Source organism: Callorhinchus milii, unplaced genomic scaffold (assembly GCF_018977255.1).
Source record: "Callorhinchus milii isolate IMCB2004 unplaced genomic scaffold, IMCB_Cmil_1.0 Scaffold1, whole genome shotgun sequence".
Lineage (NCBI taxonomy): Eukaryota > Metazoa > Chordata > Chondrichthyes > Chimaeriformes > Callorhinchidae > Callorhinchus > Callorhinchus milii.
The window spans coordinates 92,059,113-92,082,069 of NW_024704742.1; the positions used below are offsets into that span (position 1 = coordinate 92,059,113).

General features: G+C 40.1%; 1 protein-coding gene across 1 annotated transcript in view; it reads right to left on the bottom strand.

Annotated features, from left to right (window-relative positions):
- Positions 1-16,666, bottom strand: part of znf462 (zinc finger protein 462) — an 83,345-nt gene extending 66,679 nt beyond the window's left edge. The window contains exons 1-3 of the mRNA XM_042333142.1: positions 16,597-16,666; positions 7,502-7,577; positions 6,341-6,479 (exon numbers count right to left, since the gene is read on the bottom strand). The gene's annotated coding sequence lies outside the window, so the exon portion shown is untranslated. The remainder of the gene's footprint in view (positions 1-6,340; positions 6,480-7,501; positions 7,578-16,596) is intronic.
- Positions 16,667-22,957: the final 6,291 nt, after the last annotated feature.

The following is a 22,957-nucleotide window of genomic DNA, read 5'->3' on the forward strand; positions in this document are numbered from 1 at the left end:
ATTGCCTTGAGTGACAGTTCTCAATGAATTGGGCAAATCCAAAGCATTGTACAATCCCACTTGGAAAACTGTTCTCGGTTCTAGGACTGTATTACACTAGTGACATCTTACCATAGTGGAGAAGGGCCAACGTAGGGCAACTAAATTAATATATAGGATTGGGAACTCAAACTATGTAGAGTGATTGCAGAAGCTGGGAATGTTTACATTGAAGATGAGATGATCAATTTGTGTCCCTCCTGGGAGAGAGTACACATTGCTTACCAGACCGGGAAATTTCCAAGTGTAGTGTGGAACACTCAGGGGTGATTTTGATATTCTTAAGCATGGTAATGGGTTTCCACATGTCAGACATCCAGCTGACCAAAAACATAGTGATCTTACTGAACTACAGAATTCTGGATCCAAAAGGTACCAAGCTAGTCGACAATGCTTTATGCTCAACTGTTCATAACAAGGCTTCACATACCTCTCCGATGGAGGAGAGGTAGAGACACAATGTGAAATCTCCTGAGAGATTTGTACTCTCCAGTGTTGGTCCATGTTGGGTTTTCTCCAACGGTCAGCCCTACTGGGTAATTCAGCCTATTTTGAAGGCTCTGAACTTAAATATACAAAGCCCTTCAACCTTCCAAGGTAAATAAAGGGAGTACCACATCTATAAATATCCTCAGTGTTAGGGGGATAAGCAGATCTCTATGGGGCTGAACTGGCTTCTGGAACATATTTCTGGCACAATAGGTAGGTAGGTCCAAAGTAAACCCTAGCTTCCCTAGCTCATCAAGTCTTTGAGATATAGACAGGTCTACAACCTTGGCCAAAGCCCATGGCAGACTTAGCAAGACTATTACTATTCCATGTCACTGTAACAGTTTGGCATTTTGAGATAATAGTCAGTATTTTGCTGCTTTGTTTGGTTCATGCTGGGTAGCATCAAGTTGAGAGTCAAATAGCAAGGAGATCCTTGTTGATGCGTTGTGATGGCTCTTGTTATTAGATGGCTGTGAGATAGCTCACAATGACTCATAATGGATTGAAGAATTACTTTGCTCTCTGTTGCATTTGGGAGTAGCTCATAGACCTGAAAGACCTATTCCAAAACAAGCCTTCTGGTGGAATCATAAGATCATTGTCCAATCCAAAAAATGAGACAGGGTGACTTTCCCACATTCTTTGTGGATCAGCAGGAATTGGGATGTTTGCTTTTGGCAGGCTACTTCCTGGACAAGAACAGAAAGTGAAGAGGACATCACATGCAAGTTGCAAGCTGCTTCTCAGGGCAGATCTACTGGGTCTGTACACTGTAAAAGTCCAGGAAAGTGCTAAAACATGTGCATATATCAAATGCAAGGATTATTATATCATTTAGGGTTGACAACAGCATCTCACCAGGAGTTGCCAATCCAAAGGCTGGACCAGAGAAACCCAAAACATCAAACCAATATTGCTGATGCAGGGATATTCAGAACCCCTAATGCTGCCTGGCTGAGGTCTGAACCTGCAGGGGACAGATGCTTCATCTTTTGACCTCAAAGATGCAAGTCATTGCACTTGTCAATAAATATTGCAACTATATTTTGATGCAAAAGAGTTATAAAAATACAACTTCAAATTACAAGTTAGATCTGTCTGACTATCTATCCTTTCCCAGATAAATGTTGACATGGGATTCACATTTCAATTCACTGCACAAGCACCTTTGTCCGTGAGATCCAACAGCCTAAGTGAATGCAAACCTCTTACAAAATGTCCGGCAGTGATTGACCAGTCACTTGACTGGACTGACAGGCTCTGCAAATGGTTCATGTGGAATCGGCTGCAAAGAACGTTTGGTTCTTGGAAAATTCTTCAGCAGCTCAACCCACCCACCCCTCCCTCCCTCCCTCACAATCTTTTGCATGATTCCACAACAGTAACTGAAACCAAGGTCTGCTTAATGCTCTTCTGAAAGTGCCTCTGCAAACCACTAAATTATGCAATTGTCATTGTGAGATCTCTGACATTGCCAGGCTCGTTTTATAAATCTATCCTGACCATTGTGGATTCTTCTCAGCACCTGAAAACCATCCTTACAAATTCTACATAAAACAGTATTTATCCAGCATAACCTAATCTTTTATTCTCAATTATATTTTTCAATGGTAATCTGGCCTCTGATCATGTGATGGTTACATTATTCTATGGCGATGCATCACTTTGCCCCAGTTTTTGCCTTAGTTACTCTGCGAGTACACAACATGGTAACTTAAGAAAAGAGCAGGACATTCAGTCCATTGAGCCCCTAGGTCCACCATTTTTGTAGATCTTAAGTGAGATAATGCCTTATGTGAAAGACACTATGTAAATGCAAGTTGTTGTTGTTGCTGCAGATCCCAGTAGACCTTTTAATCCAATTTCCCCACCTTTTTCACATCGCTTAATATTCTTATTTCCTAAGTGTATATCTACTACTCCACAAATCTTTAAAACATCAGCACAATAGAATACATTTTAAACCAGGAGTAAAATGCATTCACTCATGAAACAAGTTGATTCCTTTCTATTCCCCATTTGTACAGGGGTTAGGATTGAGATTTCTCCCTAAACAGACATCATAAAATGCATTTGCATATCACAAAGTGTTTTGGGCTTAGGTCATTGTAAATACATCCATTTAATTTTGACAAAACTCAGAATTTACGCTAGAGCTATACGCAGGATCATGGAGAAGTTTTGCAATATTTTTGTTATATGGTTGGAAACCCAAATGTTGGATTAAATCTACTGCTGAAAATTACTGTGACTGTACCTTTTGCAGCTCAGTATTTATAGTTAGCACTGCTCCATGCTAAGGTAAAATATCCATGTTGGTCTTTGCCTCTCAGTTTCTCCAAACTTCTATTTGTTACCCACTCCAATGAAGCTTGTCCTTCCATTAACGTATCCCATTTACAACCAGTCATTTACAACCAGTCAGCAGAAGCATTTTACCAGTAATTCCCTTTTACGCTTTGTTCCCAGTCAAATTCACATCAAATAGGGAATTTTAAAATAAAACACTTCATAAAATATTGCAGCGATCATAAAATAAATGAAATATAAATCTGCAGATGTCTTCAACACAGTGTGCAATGCAATGTAATGAAAACTCCAAAACTGTTTTGCAAGCATGAGTCTGAAACCAATGAACAACATACCTCAATGGTAATACAGTTCTGGTATTTGCAGTGAAATCAGCCATTACTTTGACATGCTGTACTTTTAACTATGGAAGGACATAATGTGATTGCCAGTGGAAGGATTGCACATCATGCAAGGATCCCTACCCCCATAGAAACCTATGGCACAAAGCATCAGTGCTGTTGTTGAGGTGCAGAGTCAGCTGGTACAGCGCGACAATGGACCTTCACATGCATTCACGGTTTAGAGATTCAAACGGCACAAAGAGATGGCGTATTGTCTGTGCTCACAGGCTTGAGATGTTGTGAAACAGGAACAGCATACAGATGAGTGGCAGTGAGACACTGCACTATGCAGAATGCAAATAACTACCATGACTTGGACTACTCTTGGGAACAAAGGCATTGTATTATTATTATGCATTTCCTTTCACAGCCACTCACTTTCCTACTATACAGTATGACCCTTGAGTCACAGAGAAGGACACCGTACAGCTGCAGCCAATACACGCTTCTAATCCAAACGTCCTCCTTAGGTCAACAAAGGCGGCAATTTGAACCTCAATGTCAATTTCTCTTCACCAACTGCAGATGTCCTACCCACATCTACCAGTCCAGATGACTCACTGTTGAAAATATATTGTGCGTACAGGTGGCCAGGACAGTGGCTCAATCCTACGACTGTAGCAAGGCAACGCTTCCTCTCCAGTGTCTCCGCTAACAAGTTGCTCGCTTGAGAGAATTTGAAAGGAATTTAGCTGCATATGCTTAAAATATAGGGTTTACTCAAGAGAATCATGAAATCTATAGTTCCAAGAATTACGTCAGTTAAAATTGCCATGGCAGCAAAGACGAGAAAGCAACACATGAAATGGAGATTGATCCATCACCCATACCAATTCTTTCACAATTTACTTATATAATTAATATAAAGAATCGATCATCGATACATTGGTTACACAAAAAATAACGCATTTCCTCCGAGAACTTGGGACGCAATGCGCTATACTGTTCCACTAGCGATCTAAGCCTGAAGCCCTTCTGCATTTTGCAAATGTCAGTTATTGCACAGGTACAGAAGCTTGATGGCACCTTGGACAAATCACTGCAATTCAGAAGATGTGGGTACTTAAATATGCTTCAGCAAGTTTATCCAGTACACAGCTGCACCATACAGGCAGAGAAGGTCATAGGTTAATTCCCTGGCATGTGCTAAGTTAGTTGATATCAGCTAGGACGGTGCTAGGGCCACTACAACTGGATACCCATTCCTGATATCAACAACCCATTCTGGGAGTATATAGTGTTGCGCTTGGTTGAGATTTTCTCTCCCAACCTCCTTCCACAACTAAATAAAATGCTGAGGCTGACGTTGAAAGCTCACGCATGACTTATGATCACTAGTAGAAGGTAGATAAAAGCAGTCAGTAGCCATGAAACTATCTCAGTGGAAGGTATAAGGAATTAAACAACTTTAAGGAGAAGCTCGGTGAGAAAAACAAACTCAGATAGAGATTGCATTTGCCAAAGCTCTGTGAAACGTATATGAAGGCTACTGAACTTGGCAAACCCAAATGTCCATTTATCAAACTTAACATTACCTTCAGGCTAAGAAAGAAAACTCGATGAAGCAGGTTACAACTTGATAAAATACAGGAACTCTGCTATTCGATTTTCCCAAAGTAGGCAAGAACACATTTCAAAAGAGATCAGTAAGTCTTAAAATCACCAATCTAAAGGGTATTGTTACAATCTAACAATCGACTGTAATAAGTTTTTGATCTCCTGTCCTGGCAAAATGAAAATGAAATGAGTGAGGAGGAGAGAGAAGAAATTCCTATCATTTGTGGAGTCCTGTAGCTCAGTGGTTAGAGCACTCGCTTTACAAGTGAGAGACCTGAGTTCAATTCCAGGCAGAGGGCGAAACCTTGGGCAAGTTTCCTTACTCCACACAGAGCCTAATAATAATCCCTCCAAAACCAAAAAAAAATAATAAATTGGTCATTTTCAATCTACGACTGTTTGTGGGACATTGCTGTGCACAATTGGCTGCCGCGTTCGCCCACAAATATACAGTCAATTCACTTTACAGTGTGTTCTGTGAAGCGCTTTGGGACGTCCTCCCGACGTGAAAAGCGCTATTTCAAATGCAAGGATTATTATTATTTTTATCGGTAACAAACTTTAAATTCACAAAGTGCTGTTCAACAGCTTTTTTAAAAAAAACACACAGGAACACTCTCCCTTTATCCGCCATTGATATGCCTCAAGCGCTTGTATCCTGCATCACAAGTAGTAGCAATATTGCCGCACGTGCACACATCACACTGCTCAGCACCCAGCCAATATTTCCAGACTGTGAGTTTCAAAGGGAGTTTAAAAAAAACTATTTTGCATTCCAATTTTTAAATACAGTAATCAAAGCACAGTTCCATCTGGCTGCGACAGTGGGTAATAGGGTTTGAATTCAAAAGGTCTTTAATTTGCAAATGAGGTGCAACAAATCCCAAGTAGCCCAATAGAAACTGTTATGTTCCAATAGGGATGCTTGACAGAGAGATAGGCAGTATTTCTTTACTTGGGAAGTAGAGGTATTAGAGATATGGCAAAAGGGTGAGGTATTGTTTGGTTTAAAGATCTGCCAAGATCTAATAACTGGTGAAACAAGCTGGATGGGCTGAATGCCTCGTTCTGTTCCTGTTTTCCTGTGGTCCTAATATGAAATTAAAAAATTCAAAGCAATTGAAGAGAAGAGCAAAGAAAACAACCAATCAAAGGAAAGAATTTCATTAATGGGATTTAGTACCTCTTGGATATACTAGGTTATGAATCAATAGGTACTGACAGAATGAAACTGTATAGACGACATTTAGAATTGTTTTAGAGATGGGACTTTATCTTCACAATTCTGTATTGTTTTATAAATGTACAGTTTAAATTGCTTCACCTCATCCCTATAATTGTGATATCCCTTACCCTCCCCCTCCACACTTTGCAACAACCTCCAAGCAAACACCTATACTATTTTTTGAAACCGGTGCTAATGAACAGAGTGGAATCACAAGTTTTTGGTGATAAGTTAACTGTCATTAACTTGATTTGTTCATCGTTACATTTTTTTNCAAATTTTGACAGAAAACACATGTTGCAATAAACAGGGAAAAGTGGAACACATCACTTACGTTTAACAGCTATCTGAGCAGCCGCCACCTTTGTCAAAAATCAGAGGAAGTCTGTAGCCATGCTTCCGAATTATGTCCGATTTCTCAGTGAGCTTTGGTGCAGCACGTTTATGCGAATGTTCCTTCAAATGCAGCGAATCTGTGCTTCACAAAAAAAGTTAAGGATAAAAAATGTAACCCTGCTCTGCGGTTTCATTAAACAGCCAATTTCCAAAGGCGAGAAGCGGGAAATAAAAGGAGTGCCGACAGTATTCAGACATAATACATTTTGGTGAAAGTTGCTATGAAAGAATAAAGGGGATCGAACTCATTTTTAAAACAAGATTTCCAATGAGCAATCCAGTTGGAATGTCCACTGAAATTCCATCCTGAATGTAGATTACATCAGGGGGAGTTCCCATGGTGTGATGTACTTCCGGTTACTGGATGAAGTTCCCAATTGGGCGACAATGATTCCTCACTAAGGAATCCCCTTAAGAAATCCTGTAGGTTAGACCCAAGGTTAGCCCAGTCTGGGGTATTATGATTCAGTTGTATGTGTGTGTGTGTGTGTGGGGGGGGGGGCGGGTGGGGAAGGAGGCAGTTTCTATCTTATATGACCAACAGTTCCTCCACTCTCCCCCACCCAGATAACATTGATCATTTACCTCCTAGGCATTTATGGACCACTGTTGCGCGTAAATTGCCTACAAATACATTGCCACGTTTGCCTACAAACACAGTCACTTCACTTCATAGCAAATACTGTGAAGTGCGTTGAGACATTTCGACAACATGATAAGGCATTTTTGTCAAACTTAAGTATTATTCATCTTGAAAGCAAGAAAAGACTAACACCAAAACATACAAATCTTGTACAACTCTATTTTGTTCTATAGAAATAGGTGATGCATAAATCAGAGAAAAAGAACTTGCATTTTATTTGATAGCATTTTCAAAATGCTTCACAAATGATTGCTTTTCGAGTGTTATTTGTAAACAAAGGCAACGGTCATTTGCATAAGCAATGTCCTACAAACAGCCAGCAAGTGAATGACCATTTAATGTAGAGGATTTTTGGCCAGGGCACCAGAAGAAACTCCCTTCTCATTTTGAATGTTGGCATGGGACCTTCAAAGTGCATTTGAACAGGCAGATGGGAACTTGGTTTTAACATCTCACCTGAAAAATAGCACTGAAGGATGAAGCTCTTTTTCAGTGCAGCCCTGAAGTGTCAGCCAAGACGTGTGCTCAGTGCCTAAAAGTATTGAAAAACTGGGAATTAAATCACGGGAGTTAAAATAAGATGATACCAGAATTACAGTGTCCATTGTCCTATCAGACAAGATCTAGTTATAATACAAAGATCTGTACAATGGTCCATCATTTTCTTTGGTGTCATTTATTCACAGAAAAAAGTGGCAAATACTAGTTGAATTAGTAGATGTGTCAGACCTTGTGATGAGGAACCATAACTGCTGACAATCTAGATGAAGCTCGGGAGTTAAACAGCAAAACGTCAAAATTAGCAAAAACAAATTGGTATATAGTAAATTAGGAATACGTACACATAACCTTAAACATATAGTCCTAACACTGCCAATTACGATATAGCAAGTGCTACAGAATGTTTATAAACAAAGGCTACCTCTTCTATCAGAAGGATTAGTGTTGGTTTGACAATATCATGCAGTTCCTTTTCACAGTGTAGATAAAATGTCCTACTCAGCACTCGATCTATTAGCTGACTGAATATCTAGCCATATGCACTCTGCATTTCAAACAGGTTTGTGAAGATGAATACATTACTCTGCCGAATGCAAATTATCAGCATCTGAACTTTGAACAATTTACCCAGAAACCTTGTTAGATAAAATATGGGATCTAATGATAAGAAACTTAATTTATTCCCTTTTGTCAATTCTGCTCCACTCCCTCCTGCTCTGAGAAGATCTTTTTATATTTGTCTCCAAATTGCCAGTCAAACTGCATCTCATGCCAACTGCTTAACCATCATGTTTTCATTCCAATTCACTTCTTTTTAGCTGCAAGGAATGCTGCCACAACTGCTTTCACTGCATGTGTACCACCAAGTTTTTAAGTTTGTCATTCAGATTTGTTTGCATTTCAGAGGTGGTAAGAAATTACTAGTAAGAGTTACTAAAAAAAGAGACAGTATTTGAGCAGATCTTTCATACACACAATTGATACTAGATTTTCAAGCACCATGTGTTTTTACCGAACTGTTCAATGAAGTTTAATAACTGCCCAGTACATTGTTCTGGATCATTTTGCAAACCAGAGAGCCAATGCAACTGAAGGAAATGCATTAGAAAGGAGATAAGAAAAGGGAAAAAAGAGAACAAAAAGTAAAAGTGGTCCTTTCACAAATTAAAACTTTAGTAAAATCTGAGCTGCTTTGCATATAGACATTAAAACGAATTATTTCTGTAGATGCAAAAAATGAGTGCAAGTTCAGCAATCAATGACTGCTGTGAAGTACCCTGCAGATCTGAACAGCTTCCTGCTGGTTTGAAGCCTCTACGACCAAACAGAAGCTCAACTATAATCTACTGAGATGAAATGGCTGCCTGCTTTCTGCCAAGTCAACTTCTTCATGTAGACACTACATCCTTCTATGTGGAACCACCCCCCAGCTGCTGCCTGCCCAACAGTTTTATCTCCTGCGTCACAACTCTGGCAGCAGGCTAGCCTAGCTTTGCAGATCAGAGGCCCCATTTTGCAACTCTCCAAATACAGATCTTCTTAAAGCAGAGAAACACAGCCACCACTTTGCTTTTCAGATCCCTTTGAGCTTGTTTGTCACCATCTCAAATACACAGCCCATCCGGAAAGGTCACAACACAAATGCGTTTTCTGCAAAAATTGGAAAAAATGTAAATCACAGTAGATTATCCAAATACTGTATCTTACTTCTGCCACTATAATCGTAAACCAGTAACATCAATCATCAATTCCATATTTCCTTTAAAAGCCCAGCTGCTGCAGAGCTCATACAAGGACAAAGGGATCAGCTAATACTAAAAAAGACACGACGGCAGATTAGACTTCCTACCTTCTACAGCACATCTAAGAGCAATTGGAGATCTGAAAAAAAGGGTTCATATTTGAGCAAGTCAGTCCTTATAGCTCTGAGTTATTCAGCAAGATGGGGGCAAAGCAGATGACACAACCAGGGACAAAGCTTCAAAGTTGAACTTTGTTCGAGTTGCATGAAACAAAAATCCAACAGGTTTCTCTGGCACTGGTCCAGCAGTGTGGAATCCAGTTTGAGAAGACTTGACAGTTCCTTATTTCTTGCGATACCTCAGAGATTCCTATGGTGTAGTGCATTCATTTAAGATACAACTCAAATTACTGTCTGCACATCCCAGGCCTGAAATTCAACCTAGATTTAGCTTGTAAGATCATTTTGTCCTAAAATTCAAGGTCACACAAAATTGTGCAAAAGCTCCAATTTGGAAACCGTTTTTCCCAATTCCTAAAAACACTGGAGTTCCAAAATCACAAATTAATTTTAGAATTTTCTGCAAATCTGCACGATCTTAAATTGTAGGGCAAAATGGTCTTAAAGCTAAGACTAGGAGAAATTTTGGGGCCTCCTAATCTAATTCATTCAGAAACAGCAAATTAACTTTTGTACCAGCTCCAGCCAGATTCTTGCTTTAATCCAATGATCAATCTTACCAGTTGCGATTTGAGATGTTTACTGCAACAAAGCAATGCTTTTTTCCCCCCACATCAAGTTCCTTTCAACTGTGGATTTCATTAGTGTACCACCTAATATTTGAAAGAGATCCAGCATCAATTTTACATGAACCTTCTAGGAACATCTAGACTATAAGGAAATAACTCATTTAAAATCACACTGACTTTACCTACATTCACTTCTGCATTAGTATTGAAAACCTAGTGCTGCATTATGATGAGAACTTCTGAGGAAAGTCTCTCCAATCAATAGCCTTTATCTGGAGGCACTGCACAGTGTGTATTGGATTTCAGATTAGTGCATACACATGATGCAGAGAAGCAGCCATATATTTATAATGGATCTCCCTAATCACTGTTCTTTTTACTTCTAGCCCACCTTCTTTTAACTCTTTCCTTTGAGTACCCGTTCTGAAACTCTTGCTTTGTGGCAGTGCTGGTTGCTGTCCATTGCTGGCAGAAAAAGCACACCAATGTAGACAAAGGGTTAAGTAGCAGAAGGATTTTTTCTCTTTCCTTGAGTTAACTAAGACTACACACGTGGAAAAAAATCCATGCCAGATGCTCACCTGGAATTTCCCCTTTTTAACATAAAGAATCCAAGTACATTAAATATATGGTTTCACAGGAATTTTCCATTTACGTTCTCCAGGTTGTGTGTGTTTTTTTGGCCGGGGGGGGGGGGGGGGGTTTGGTATGGAGAGAGGAGAATCTACAAGGGAACTAAAATTTTTGCTCCATTCCAACACTAAGCAGCTGCCAGTTGCACTCTACAGATTGCTTGGTTCTGGTTTAAATTAGGAGGGAAAGAACCTCAAAGCAAGAACAAAGCAAAGCAACCGCTTATAAGACAAGATAATAGCAGAAATATAACAATTCTTTTGAACCACTGCAGAATGGAGATTATTTTATCTCATTTAAGGTGTAGCACAAAAAAAACATTGGCTCTGAAATATAGCTTAAATGGTGCCGTTAAATGCAGACACAAAGGAATGGATGTTCCTGGCTGCATCTGCAGCAAATAATTTGTTGAAATTGACAAATGATATGCAATGAAGACAGCATGGAGATGGTGCTCCTCAAGCCCTTTATCAAAATCTTTTAGACGTTCATTATCAGCCGTTGATCATACAAGAGGGCGGTGACCACCATTCATTAACACAAATAGGATGTTATCTGGCAAAGAACCTTCCTCAGCTGATCTCCCAAATGAAACCTAAATTAGATGTGCTGCAAACCTGGAATGAAGCCCTCCTATTTTTTTTCAAAAATCCATAAAGTAGCCATGTTTTGATTTTTTTTAAAAAAGCATCACAAGAAAAACTGTGAAACCTTGTACACAATTTCAAGAGATTCCACCTTCGTGCCCTTTAACTCAGTCCACCATTCAAAGCGATTTTTGAAATAAGTGAGGCACATCCAACGAGCAGTGTAGCAGCAAGCGCTCAAGTCGGCATGGTCAGGTTGACAGCGATTACACATGTCAGCGCGCTACATTCTTGGATATTCTGAACCTCCATTTTGCACTAGACTTACTGGAAAGCACCCAAAAAAAATCACGGAACTGAGAACAACTCATCTTTAAGCAGTCTAAGTCATAGACAGAGCAATCCATCATATGGCTCAAGTGCCCACTGGGGACCAAAATGCTTCAAACCTACTTCACCAGCTTCTCAGGCTAGATTACTTTCCTTCTACAGTGCCTCATGATCAGAAGAGAATTTTTTTCCTTACATTTTTCTTGCTGTCCTGAGATTACGCTTTTCTGTCACATCATACTGTTGTTAAATATTTAAAATCACTTTCAAAGTACCTCAGAATCTCAAACAAATGAAAGCCCAATGACAAAGGGTGCACAACAGAATAGAGTCTGTACTTGAAGGTGTCAACTGAGAGAAGGTCGACTGATAGCAATAAAAAAANCTTTTGCACATTATTTCGAGATTAAACTAAACAATTTATGCAGCACACAATAAAGGGCATCTCAAATTGGCATAAGTAAAGGTGTTATAAACAGGAAACAAACGTGTAGAGAAAACGCCATTAGAAGAGATTGTAAATGATACCAACAAGTTATGAATAAACATAGCTCCCACATCATTTCCACCACAGGGCACAAATCAGCAACGATCATTGATGTAATCACCCAACAAGTCCACATGCCACATTAGATGTCAATGTTTCTAAAAGGGTAGCTTTTGTTTCGTGTTCTGATATGCAACACAATTTTAAATGTTCTTGATCTCTAAAAAAATTGAAAATGAATATCTGAAATTTCAAATTAATATCAATGCCAGCATAACATGAATGAATTATTTTTATTTAGAGTAGACGATGCAGCTACAGGATATGTTACTTCACTCAGTAAGAGGAAACCCCTCAAAGTATTTGTCTTTTAACAGCAATTTCATCCTATCTGCCAATGTTTGGATCAAATAGCAACAGCCAATACAAGTAAACACGCAAGTCATCGTTTGTGTGGAAATTCTTGATAATTCATAAAAGGAAATGACTATACTCCATGAACCAATTATCCAAACCAGAAAAATCTAGCAATTGCCTTTGATGATAAGACAGATATAATTTTCGTAAAACTATGCTAAATTTAAAATGATAGTTCAAATATCTTGTTCCAAAACTTCCAATATTTTGTAAGTAGCTTTCTTACTATGAAGTAACAAGCCATGTGCTTTAAGCCTCTGAAATTAAGGTCCATCCTCCAAACTAGCTCATTTTTAGACATTAATTTCTACGGTAAACCTGAGAGAATTCAAAATTCCTAAAGGATTGTTATAACAAAGGTGTTTTCTTACTTTAAAAGAGGGTTACATAATAAAGATATAGGATCTAAAAGTTCAACATTACATGCTTTATAAGTTCTCATGTTCTCTCCACACCCCACTTCTCCCATTCAAAGGCCGAAACATTATAGTACAGAGTAGGTGTCTATAATAATAATAATCATTGCATTTGATATAGGGCTTTTCACGTCTTCTAGACATCTCAAAGTGCTTCACAGAATAGAATGTTTTCTTAAGCTTCGCTCTGACAAAAGTTGTACAAAACTTTTACAGCACAAAAATCCCTATTTGTTTCAGAACAGTCCAACTGACAATTCCTCCATTTTCTGCAAGATTCAGAAATATAAGTTACCCTCTTGTTTTTTTCCCCACACTTTTGTTTGGATCCAGATCCAAAAATATTGACCTTAACCAACAAGCAAAAACAAACCAAAACAATGGGTAAGAAAATGCAAAAATGTTCCCTTTCCATTAACAGGCCTCAGAAAGCTAAACTGGAGATTCAGTTCAAACAATCACTGTGCTTTTCAAGGTCTACTCTAGTTCAAGAATCACTAGAATTTCACCAATAAACTCAATGGAGAGAAGTTCCAAGCTTCAAATAACAGTGAGCTTGTTTCTCCACCAGTTTAGTTATTTATAAAATTCCATGCTACTTTTGAACTCAAAAGATTAACATTAACTCAAAAGGATGACAATGTTTTGGTTTCATCTTAGCTATTTTGCATACTGTTACTTTTCCCTGACTGACTGGATATTTACAAACTTCTACTATATAGTGTGTAGTCATGCAGTAAATAAACGTGTCCTCTGAAAGTAGTCTACAATACTTCAATGAAGAACTATTCAGCTGTTGCAAAATTTTGAGTTATCCGAATGTAAAGCCAGCCAAATGGAAAACTTTGCCTTCCCTTTCGAAAGTCCATGACAACTTCCATTTCCAAATCTTTGCTGATAGTGTGATGGGTTTCCTCTCCTACATCCATTAACGTTTGGCCACCATATGATTTGAAATTGTGAAAGTCGTACTACAGTAGAACAAACACACTCCCAATATTCCTGAACACGTTTGGTCAGTATCCATTAAGACAAACTAGTCCTGATCCACAAATTACAAAAGCATTTTAATTTCACACATTAAGATATCGTTGGCAAGTAGGCCCAAGTTTGCTCATCAAGAACCCCAGTTTTAAATGACCATGTTGCTTTCTGAATGAAAATAGATAATTCAGGCAACACCAGGTGCTTCCTTTCACATTAATTTATTCAGATGATTTTGGAATTTCAAGAAGCGTTCTAGCAAATCACAAGGAACTGAGAAGTTGCGAGATTGAAGCAACACCTCTAAGCTCCTCAACAAACAACCTTCTCCCCATTCTGTCAAACTCAGCTCTTTCACTCTCTAAGGAGAACTTTGAACATGACAGAAGTATATTCCTTTTGGTACCTGCATCTTATTTTAGGCCGTGTCTTTTTTATAGGTGACCACGGGTTTCTCAGTTAGCTTTTACTTGTGCGTTTTGAAATACTGTCATAACCATGAAGGTCTACGTCAGAATATTCCGGAATTATTTTCAATCCTTCCTTAAAGAAAATGATCAACAACAACAACTTGCATTTATATAGCACCCTTCACCTGGTTCTAAAAATACAGCAGTTGGGAAAAAATTCACTCAATTGTATTATTGATAATCTTCAGACACAAAATTTCCATTAACAACAAAAACACAGAAGTATTTCATTTAAATGTTCCAATACATCATCCAGTGGGCACCTTAATTGAGATAGTAACCTCATGGCACATTGTTTTAAATTTTTTTAAAAAAAACCACTATAAATTCTACCAAACCTTGGAAGTAGCTGAACCGTATTCTCAAACTAGCTGCGGACCAGGGCTTAACTGTAGTTGGGAGCGCAGCAGAAGCAGATTTTTTTTAAAAAAAATTCAACTCATTCATTCATGAGGTTCTCAAAATATTGTTTTGGATCTTGAGAGATCCTCCAGAAGGAAAGGCTTCTCTGCCCTTGAGGTTCGCCCCACAAGAAACATCTAAGAACTCCTACATGATGAGTTGTCCCACTATTCCTGCACCGCCGCAGATCACTTGACAAAAACAGAAGGCACTCCATCCAAGGCTTCCAACAAATGTCTCCAAAACACACGTTCAAACCATCCAACATCACGTTTTAAACACATCTACCTGATGGCCAGGAATGGATCACCACCACCACCCAAACCAACCACCACCACCTAAAATGCCAACCTGAACATGGGGTGGTGGGGGGAGGGGAGGGGAGGGGGGAGGGACTCTTCAAAAAAAAATTAGTTACCAAAACAAAAAAGAAAAAAAAAAGAAACCTCTCCTTTTTCCAAAAGGAGGAGGAGGAGAGGGGTGTGAGGGGGAGAGAGAGAGAGAGAGAGAGAGAAACCTCGGTCTCCTCAAGAAGTCAGGGTTGAAGCTCTTTCTTTCTCCACCATTTTCTGCAATGTGAGGGAAGGACAATGACATGGCCTATACCTGAGTGAGCACCAGGGGGAGGGGAGGGGAGGCTCTGGCGCTTCCAGTGGCAGCAGCACATCCAGAGCCCCAAAGGCAGACGGTCCTCCAACGCACAACTCACTCCCTCCCACCACCACCACAGCAACTGCTCACACGCAAAAATGGCTTCACATCCACATCGAGCTCAGGGGGGGACGGGGGGGGGGGGACTCATTCCTATGGTCCCTCATGTTGCAAAGCACAGCTTGTGGTAGCCACAAAGCCCCCCCCACTCCCCCTCTCCTTTGCCTCTTCCCCTCCTCCTCCTCCTCCTCCCAAGTCAAGAAAGAGGTAGACCTTGTGAGAGGAGAAAAGCCACCCCCGGGTGAGTGAGTGAGTGAGTGGTGCAGAGAAGGGAAGAACACAAGAGGAGGAGGAGGAGGGAGGGAGAGGGGTTTGGTGTGCTGGTGGCCTATGAGGAAATGCAATGGTTTCCAGCCTGGCTCTTGCCGCTGCCTTTGTGTCTAGACTTGGACCAACAGCAGCTGCAACAGCAGCAACTCGAGGGGGAGCTGAATGGAGAGAAGGGGAACTGCTGGAGCTCCAGCTCCTTCCTGCCCCTGAAACCAAAGCACCCTCTTTGCAATGGCTTCTCTCTCTCTCCCTCTCTCTCTTTCTGTGTGTGTCTTTCTTTCTCCTCTGCCCCTCTCTCTCTCTCTCTCTCTGGAGCAAAGAGAGTGAGGGAGTGAGTGAGAAAGAAAAGCTCAACACTTTCCTCTCAACTCACAGCAAAGAGAGAGAGAGAGAGACAGAGATCCAGAGAAGATCCAGAGAGAGAGAGAGAGAGGAGATCCAGAGAGAGAGAGAGGGGAGATCCAGAGAGAGAGGAGATCCAGAGAGAGAGCAGATCCAGAGAGAGAGAGAGAGAGGAGATCCAGAGAGAGAGCAGATCCAGAGAGAGAGAGAGAGAGGAGATCCAGGGAGAAAGAGAGAGGAGATCCAGAGAGAGAGAGAGAGGAGATCCAGAGAGAGAGAGAGAGGAGATCCAGAGAGAGAGAGAAAGAGTGAGGAGATCCAGAGAGAGAGAGTGAGGAGATCCAGAGAGAGAGTGAGGAGATCCAGAGAGTGAGGAGATCCAGAGAGAGAGAGAGGAGATCCAGAAAGAAAGATCCTCCACCACAGTCCTCCTCCAGAGAGAGAAGAGAGAAAGAAAAGAGAAAGCAACAGCAGCACCAACACCACACAGACAAACGCACACAAAACCCACCTCTCTCTGGAAGCAAAGTCCCTGTAGAGATCTCCGTGCCGAGACACCCGGCTTGCCCCCCCCCCCAACATGCACAAGGGAGGGAGGAGGGAGGGAGGGAGGGAGGGAAGGTGGAGAGAGGAAGAGAGCGAGAGGAGGTGGAGAGAAGGAAGGAGGGAGGGAGGGAGGGAAGGTGGAGAGACACACAGAGAGATCTTCCCTTGTTTAAATGGAGATGTGAGTGTGGTTCAGCCGCACGTTCCCAGTCCTCCCTCTCCCCCCCTCCCCCCCCCAAGTCCTTGCAAAGACCGTGTGGATCCCAACCTCTCTCTCTCTCTCTCCTCTTTCTTTCTCCTCTTTCCTTTCCAACCCACCAGTCACCAAACAACAACAACAACAACAACAAAGAGCAAGGATTCCCCCCCCACCCACCCACCCACCACCAGCACCAGCACCAGAGAAAAACACACTTAAAACCCCACACAAACCAAAGCCACAAATAAATCTAAACAAAATATATTTGCAGATTTGCGACCGACCCTCGAAACTAATTGATCAGCAGGAACTTTTTTTTTAATTGTCATTTATTTTTTTTAATATATATATATAAAAAAATCTATATCATGGAAGAGAGAGAGATATATATATATATGTATATATATCCCCGACGGGATTCACTTACAGGATGTCCTTCTCCTCCTGTGGCGATCCCAGCCCAGCCCAGCCCCAGCTGCTCTGCTCTGCTCTCCCTGTGTGCGTCTCCCTCCCTCACTCCCTCTCTCCCTCTCTCTCTGGCTCGATGGCTTCAGTAAAGTTGTCTCATGAATGTGTGTGTGTGTGTGGGGGGTTTGTGCAAACGTATCTGTGTGTGCAAATGTATCTGTGTGTGCAAACGTGTGTGTGTGCAAATGTGTGTGTGCAAATGTATCTGTGTGTGCAAATGTATCTGTGTGTGCAAATGTATCTGTGTGTGCAAATGTGTGTGTGTGTTTGTGTATGTATGTGTGTGTGTGTGTGTGTGCAAGATCTACAGGATCGCCATCTTTCCGCTCCTTGCTGCTAAACTGCAGTTGACCTGATCTGTGACGGGCACAAGAAGAAGAAGAAGAAGAGAGAGAGAGAGAAAGAGAAAGAAAGAGAGAGAGAGAAAAAAAAGTTGATGACAAAGCGCCAGTCAGGGAGGGTGGAGGGGGGGGGGGTGGGGGGGTGCAGGGCTCCAGTTAGAAAGAGTTGAGCGCGCCAGCCTGTGGTGGTGTGGTGTGGTGATGGTGGGAATGAGTGAGAGGACATGGGGAGGGAGGGAGGGAAGGAGAAAGAAAGAAAGAGAGAGAGAGAGAGCGAGAGAGAACAAGGTTCCTCAAGGCAAAGTGCCAATCTAACAGGTGCCAAAAGGCACAATCTTTTCTTCTTTCTTTCCTCTCTTTTTTTTTTAGCCAGAAAAAAACCAATTTGCAAAGATGCACGATCTGCAAGTACACACAAGTCATCTGGTTGCACACACTCACACACTCTTCTCACACACACTCTCACGCTCAAGGAAAAAAAAACGACAAAGAAAGTCAGTTCATCTCCACATTTGTGGAAGTTTGCAAACTGGGCAGCTTTAATCCCAAGGAGCACTCGAATGCAAGTGTTGGGAAGGGAAGGAAAGGGGGAGAGAGAGTTCCTGGTGTCACCTTCTGTTGTTGCTTTTTTTTTAAGTGAAACAAACGAATCTGAGCATTCTCCTGCTCCTTGACAAGTTGGTTGAATGTCTCCATGTGGGGTGTTTAGTGTGTGACACAGGGGGTGGGTGGGGGGATGGGGGAGAGGGGGAGACTCCTCTCCTTTGCTCAGACACTTGCTGTTTGCATCCCTCCTGGGAAAGTGAACTAGTCTGTGACGTCAGGTGCTGCCCAAGGAGATACATTGAGGAGGTCCTGCAACCAAGTGTCACTTCAGTACCTGCTGAGCAAACAGTTTACTGGGCAACCAGCAGCAAATGCTTAATGTAGGGAACTAGTTTGAGAGCATTCGTCCTCACGACGCTGGTAAACAAGGGAAGGGTTGTACATCAGCAACAGCAGCAAATCAGGCTTGACGTGGCTGCTATCTCCTGCGGGTAGTCAGTTGCAAAGCAACATACCTTCAAGTAGCCTGTGTGATCAACATACTAAGGGAGGCAGAAAGCTTTCGAGACTTTGAAGCTATGTAGATCAGATGAAGCTGAGATTGCTGTAGGAAGCACAAAGGCACTAGAGAAGTAGCAGAGAGAAATCTTCAAAAGTGCATCAGAAATTCAATGCACAATTGTGACATTCCTTCACAGGCAAAGCTTACTGCAAAGCTCATTTCTCTATTTTCCAGTGTACGTTTCATCTCTTTTTCCTTTCATCTTGCCTTCTATGCCTCACTAATATGTTAATTCATTAAACTCAAATTTAGATTTGGTGTGTCTGAAATAGAAAACAAAGCCATGCATGGAATGGTCCAGAAATTGTTTCACTCCAAAGATCCGGGAGAAAATGATTGGTCAAACGCACCTCAAATCTACTGGTACAACCATCTATCTATGTTTCTTCTCATGAACTCCAGCACATCCACTTTTATCACTTTGAAATAAAAGTTACCAAATCACTGTTATAGAATTTAGTTTCTGCTCCAACTGTGTTCAAGCACTACTGATCTGACTAATAGGCTGGTTTACTTTTCTTCTTGTTGAATATATATTAATGATATTGTCCTCCATATCTCTTACTTCATTCAAAATGTTCATCCACTTATGAGAAGTTTTATGTATTCCTTTCATAGAAAGTGTACTTGACCTTCAGAGAATCATCAAAAAGATGAGTAACTGGGTTTGCATAATTCGTATTAAAAATATCGCCATCATGACAACACCAACAACAACAACTTGCACTTATATAGTGCCCTCCATGCAGGGTAGCCTCTCAGAGCTTAACAGTGGTGAAGCCTGACTCCGAGCCGGGGGGAGTGGGGAGATAGCCATAAGTGCATTTGAAGAGGAAAGTCTTCAGGCGGGACTTGAACGGGGGGAAAGAGGTCTTTAACAGGCCCAGACTGTTGCAATATTTGTCAATTCACATGAATTCACAGACTGTTAAGAAGATTTCTGAACCTTAGGCTGGATGCCCTGATGATTTTGACATATGTTATCTCCCTTATATATTCTTAGATCCAAGGCAAATTTTGAACAAGGTAGACAAGAAAATACATCTTGTCCAGATTTCATTGGTTGCACTTTGGATAAGAAGATATAGATACCCTTAAATCTAGATCCAATTATAGGCAAAAGGTTTAATTATCCATATCTTGTGAAGCACTTTGAGAAGTCCTACCAATGTGAAATGTAAGGAAGGATTATTATTATACAGTATTAATATAAAAGTGATACAAACAGGTTCTGGTTAGAACGCTACAAAAATTATAACACGAGTAGATAACAACTTGATCTAATAAATCTAAATATTGTAGGATATTTATTTTCCTATTAATTCATAATTTTCTTCATTTTGCCATTTTCTCTGATCTTAAAAAAATCATCAAAAGCGGAGCATGGAAGCAAGACATTAAAGTAAATTACTCAAAATTTCAATATAGCAGTAACTTTGAACATAGGTCACCTTGAATCTATCTAAAACCTTTGATACGGAAGCAATCTCCAGAGTGCAAGAAAAAAATATTCGTACATAGATTTTGCTCACAGTGTGTGCTTAATTACCATCTCTTTGCAGAATCCATTCTGCATTATCTCACTAATAATCATGTGTTTTCCAGCCTTTTTCAGAGACTTCTATTGTTATCTGTTAATTGTGGCACACTTACACCCTATTCTTCTAACAGTAATACAATCTGAAGATACAAATCGGTTTCCACTAAATGGTTCATTGTATCTCCATTAAGATCCAATTATAGCCAAAAGGTTCAATTATCCATATCTTCAAATAATTCTATCTGCCCCTACATTCATCCTTTTATCTGAAATATATCTCAAACACAACTTCACAAGAATGCCACTTGCTGCATGATAAATTAATAAGACAAGGATTTTGAGAAAACACTGCCAAAGTTAAAGCCTTTTTTTGTTTTTGGCTCAATCAATAGCAAATTTCTTCAAGCTCAATGGAATTAATTCAATTTTTACTCTGGGCAGCTGTCAATAAAACTTCAATTTCTCTGGGTGAGACTTAAAACAGGCATGACATAGGTACAGCAGGCCAATTGGCTCATTCTGCTCTGAAATTTCCATGGTAAGTGCAATCAAACTAGTAAAATTGTGTCTTAGCTGTTGTGTAATGTTCTGCTGTTCTGAGATTTTTATTCTGGTCAAACAGCGTCTGATTTATCCAGTTTTGCAATTGGAATGGTATGATAATCTCTATTGTTTAAAATCATCTTCAGTGAGTCATAAATAATTTATGCATTAGGCTAAACCTGCAAAAAAATTCTTTCAGATCTATTTTATTCTGTGATTTCTTTTCTCCTCCTTGGAGAGGAAGACATTTGAACAATGGTAATCTCCTTAATAGCTGCCTACAGCTGACTAGCCAAGGAAGGATACTTTTACTTGAGTCCAGCAAATACAGCTGAACCTATTTATATGACATTGGCAACATTGATTTGATTAAACATATTCCATAGATAGGTGGATGGGTAAATCAATGTTCTGTTATTCATACTGTTAAAATATAATGTTTCTCGTTCATTAACAATGTGCCAGAGAATGGACACAATTCAATTGCTGGTACCATTGGTGTCCTGGCCAAGGACCCCCCAAATAGAATTGATCATTCACTTCATGGCTGTTTGTGGGACATTGTTGTGTGCAAATCGGCTGCCCTGTTCACTTATAAACGACACTGTCCTTGCACTTTACAGCCCCAGAATTGTGATTTGGTTGGAAATCACCAAGTCTCCCTTCTGTTGAGCCTGATTCTGTCAAACAAAGTAGTAAACTGGACAAATACATTTAATAATAATAAATAATCCTTGCATTTGATATAGCACATTTCACGTCGGGAGGACGTCCCAAAGCGCTTCACAGAATATACTGTAATTTGCACAGTATCCTCATAAATGAACCACCTCTAGATGCAAGATCTTAGATTTGAAGACAACAGTCAATGGCTCAGCATCTCACTTTGTAACGCATTTCATCTAGAAGCTCAATGAGCATCTTTGAGTTTGATTTTAAGATTAGCAACTTCCCCTTTGTTCTTTCAGATGTTTCTCTTGATTTAATCAGTTAACAACCCACGAGATGATGAATAAATGCATTGGGGGGAAATAATCTTATGATAATTTCTAGCCATAAATCCATCAAATGAGTGAAAACTTAACATATTCTCACATGACATTGGATTTCTCACAGTAGAAGATACTTCATTAACAAATACTCCTAAATGTTAGAAGTTCACTTATCAACCGTGGGACCACATTAATTTGTCTGTGCCAAAGGGTATTGGTTTGCTCCAATGATATAGGGGCTGACTATCACTTGAATTGCTTTGTAATAATAATACTCTTTACATTTCATATAAAGTGTAATATGCCAATTTGCACATAGAGATGTTGTCCATAGCATCTCCAGTGCACAATGTTATTTGAAGTGAAATGTGATAGTACATGGAAATCCACACAAAATAGTTATTCCCATGCTGCCTCATGGCAATATTTTAAAAAGGATGAGTCAAATGGGACACTCACATATGTGCAGATATATCATGGCTTTCTAAGATTTAGGATTATATGATATTCATAGAATACATTCCTTTTTATAACATATAAGTGGTTTAGGCTTCATTCTTTAGGCTTTCCATAGTAATTTACGCAGTCCAAAGGAGGGCGCTCATCTGCATGCTGGTTGGAAGCCTAGTCATATGATAAAATTCGACCCTTCCTGCTATATCCTATGCCCTGTGATTGTTTGGGACGTTCTCATTACATGAAACGCACTATATAAATGTAATTTGTTGTTGTTGGTAAGTAGCCACTTTGCGAACTATCAGTTTGCTGACAGGAAGAGATCTTGAAAGAGTTGGTACTGTATGTGAGTGGACGATCCAATCTCAGATTATTATGATAAGTAATATATCTTCTTGAGCATCATACCAAATCCTCCATTTACAAGCAGATGGCTGACTACCAAAGCAGTATGTACTCAGAACAGGGTTGACAAATAAACAAAGTAATCCAAACAAATAAGTAAAAGTAACAAACGGATATACAAATAAGAAGTATCCTTGAGAAATATTAAAAGCAATTAAATAATAAAAAATAATTGTCTAGGGCTTTCCGGTTGCAAGATCCAAGGTACAGTGAGTCTGGTAAATGTATGGTTAGATGATACTGTATATAGTTACCTTGAAGATTTACTTAATGG